This window comes from Callospermophilus lateralis, chromosome 3 (genome assembly GCF_048772815.1).
Source record: "Callospermophilus lateralis isolate mCalLat2 chromosome 3, mCalLat2.hap1, whole genome shotgun sequence".
NCBI classification, from domain to species: Eukaryota; Metazoa; Chordata; class Mammalia; order Rodentia; family Sciuridae; genus Callospermophilus; species Callospermophilus lateralis.
The window spans coordinates 15345396-15349358 of record NC_135307.1 but is presented as its reverse complement, the minus strand read 5'-3'; positions in this window follow the sequence as shown (position 1 = coordinate 15349358).

Genomic DNA, 3963 nt, shown 5'->3' with positions numbered 1-3963 from the left:
TTGAGACAGGGTCTCATTGAGTTGCTTAGGAACTCACTGTTTTTCTGAGGCTGGTCTTGAACTTGTGATCCTCCTGCCTCATCCTCCCAAGTCACTGGGATTACAGGCATGTGCCACTATGCCCATCTCCACTTTTTATTTTTAAATTAAGGAAGAGGTTGGGGTTGTGGCTCAGCAGTAGAGCACTCGCCTCACACGTGTGCAACCCTGGGTTTGATCCTCAGCACCACATAAAAATAAATGAATGAATGAATGAATGAATGAATGAATAAAATGAAGGTGTTGTGTCCAATTACAACTAAAAGATAAATATTTAAAAAATAAATAAAGTAAGAATCATCTTCATTGAACATTAATAAATCTTCAACATCAGGACTGATATCCAAGTTCTTCTTTGAATCCTGTTACATTCTTTGAAGAATACAAAGATTTAGAAGAAAATGACTTTTAAAAAATCCCCATCTGAGCCACTCAAACAAACACTCATTTCCCCAATTGTTGCTTTTCTGGTCTTTGTAAAGAGATGATGTCTTCTGATCATCTTTTGATCTTCTTAATTTTGGGGAATAACTGTCAGGATCAGCTGGTCAGTTTGAGTAGACATGGCTTAGTCTAAATATTTTATACAAGTCATTCAACAAAGAAGGAATTCTATAATGTTCAAACTTGTCTATGTTCAAAAGAAGATGTAACTCTGAGTTGAGTCCAGTGTGAATTTAGCTCTATATACATCTACAAAACTCACAAACAAAATATTTAGAATCATGAAATCCTAAATCTCGGAGAAACCAGAGAAAGTCCATCCGGTACAACTTTCCCATTTTCTAGATAAGAAAACTGAGTCCTGAAAAGTGACGAGGTAGGGACAGAGAAGGCTTTAGGATCCTACTAGCTGATCTTTCCTTTGACCTTTGAAAGCATTTTAGTGCCAGAGCAATTGTAATAAGGAAAGCAGAGGAATGTTGTCATCCGCAGGGCCTCTGCGTGGACTGGAAAAATCCTGAGGTGACTCTTTTTTGGACTTTGGTATTCCATTTAGGGATTGGCTGTGCGGAATTGTTCTGGGGCTAGAACTTATCTATCCTGCTTGTTGAAAATCTTTGACCTTCATTTAAGTTGCTGACACTTTCCTGTTGTTAAGCCTTATCATAGCTTCTTTACGCTCTCTTCTGACAGGGCTTCCTTTTCTTATTCCCACAAGAGCTCAGAGAAGCTTATTTTTTGATAGGAGTAACAAACAAATGAAGAGGAACCCAGCTGTACACAATTATTGTTCTTGCATGAAATTATGGAGTATTTTTTAGGGTTTTGCAAAGTGCTCCTAAAGATTAATCCCAGTTATATCTTCATTTGTCATTATGCAACCTTTAGGCTGTTTCTTAAATTTTGGTTTTCTTCAGGTGGTTCAAACAGCTATGACAGGACTTGTTTAGCATATAGTACTCTTTTACAGAAAGAAAGACTTGTTGTGTGGCACCCGGACTCCTTAACCTAGCTGGCTACCTAACAGATGTTTGCAAGCAAAAGTTTAGAAAGTAAGATTGGTATTACCACACAGAACACGGGTTGAAATGTGTGTGCAAATCACAGAGAATCCCCAAATGCAAAGTTCCTGCAGGTAAAAACTGCTGAATACCTTTTATTAGTTTCCCACTTTCTTTAGGATTTAAAAATTGGAAATGCCTCTATTTGAATCACTATGTCAATAGTTTTAAAATAGGGTTTGTGACCCACATTTGTCACCCTAGCTACTTGGGAAGCTTTGAGGATCACAAGTTCAAAGTTAGCCTGGGCAATTTAGCAAGACCCTGTCTCAAAAAACAAAACAAAACGACTGAAGGGTCCTTGCCTAGCACCCACAAAGGAGGCGCTGGGATCTACCCTCAGCACTAGGGAAAAAAAAAAAGCCAAACGAAACAAAACTTTAAAAGGCTTGTGTGTGTTGGGGTCATTTCCTAAGTTTCAAACTTTGGGTGAGACAGGTGCAACTCTGAAACTTTGTGTGGCAGGAAAGAGTTGGAGCAGTGAAACATGAAACTATAAATCAGTTCTGAGTCACAAATCTCTCAGGCTGCTCTGGAAGACAGTGATGACTCAGCAGCAGCCCGTAGGAGTGGTGGAGGGAGCCAGGCTGCGGAGGGCTTGTTGCCCCTGGCGTCGGCCTGTTGGTGGCGCCGAGTGATGGGACACCTCCTCGGATCTTCCCACTGCGGGCCTCCTGAGACTCACTCTGACTTCTGAGTGGATTTCTGCTCCCCCATATTTAGCAGATTGATGTGTCAAACATTATACGTGATCACACCTTAGGTTTGCCTGTGGCTTTGCCCTATACAAACCAATTCAACACATTTTTTTTCTCTCTCTCACGTAACCTTCACACCAAGCCCCTGAGATTGTACCAATTTTACAGATGAGGGTGTTGAGTCTACCTGGCTAAGTGAGAGAACAGTCATTTAACCTAGCCAATGCCTTTCTCCAATACTTTCTTCTCCTTGGGAAATGTTTTCTTTTTCTTTTTTTTAAATTTATTTATTTATTTATTTATTTTTTAGTATTTGGCGGACACAACATCTTTGTCTGTATGTGGTGCTGAGGATCGAACCCGGGCCGCACGCATGCCAGGCAAGCGCGCTACCGCTTGAGCCACATCCCCAGCCCCTGGGAAATGTTTTCTTTGTCGGAACTAAGAATACCAAAATTTTGAGTAATCTTTCATTGAAATAGGACAAAATTTCTTCTATCCACTGGGTTTTCAGAGAACATGAGAAGGGAAGGGGCACATCCAGGTGCACTTGGTCAACTTGAAAATCTTCTGGAGGGTAAATCTTTTAAGTGACCAAATGATTCAACCATCTTGTTGTGATGCCTAGACTTGGTTTATTAGCCAATGACTCAGAGTCTCTAGTTAGAATGAGTAAAATTCAAGAAGCAACATCACTGACTTTAAACAGAGATAGGTTTTCAACTCAAGTACAACTTCCCGTTGGCTATATTTTCTCCATCACAAGAAGCAGGGGATGGATCCAGTTATGCAGAAGTGTAAAGACAATTGTCAAAGAAGGATGGATCGGTCCAGGGACACACTTGCTCAGGGCTGGAGAGGGTACTGGTTGGGATCAAAGCAGGGACAGCCCAGAATATTCCTGAGGAAGGTGCAGGCCTGCCACCGAATCCAGGAAGGCTGACCTTGGTAGTCCATTAAAGCAAAGGACTTCCTTTCCCTTTCCTCTTTTGGAAAATTTGCTTCTAATATCCTCTCCAGTTCCAAAAGTGAATGAACTGAGTTCAACACTAATCAAGTAAGTAATCTATTGGTATTTACTGGGTCAGTACTATGCTGAGTTCAAAGGATATAAGATGGTTGCTCCTGCTACTATCTAGCTGAGGGTAAGATCCATGAAAAATATCAGGTAGAAATGGATAAAAGATATAGGAATTCAGAAGAGAGAAAGTTTATGTGAAGCTGTGGCAATTGGGAAAGTTTGAAAGATGTGGTACTCAAACTGAGTATGAAAGACTTAGGTAGGTGATGAGGATGTGGAAAGGCCTTTGGACCCTGAGAACTGCACAGAAAAGCCAATGAGTTGGGTATATTCAGGGAACAGAATGAACCGATGGTGTGAAGCGATGCATTTATATTTGTAGAATAACAAAGGATGGTAACAAGCTGTTGAAGGGCTTTGAATGCTAGGCACAAGCATTGTTTGTATCTGCTACAGGCACTAGGGAGCCACTAAAGGTGTTTGAGTAGGGCAGTGACATATTAAAACTGACTGGTGGCATGTATTCTATGGATCAAAAGGGACACAGTTCACTGGGATAGAAAAGGAATCATGGAAGTGGTATTTAAAATTTTAGGCTCCTCAACATTACAGATCTGGGGAAACATGGATATTTCCTTTTTAAGAATCTCTAGGGCTGAGGATATTGCTCAGTGGTAGAGTGCTTGCCTCACATGCCTGA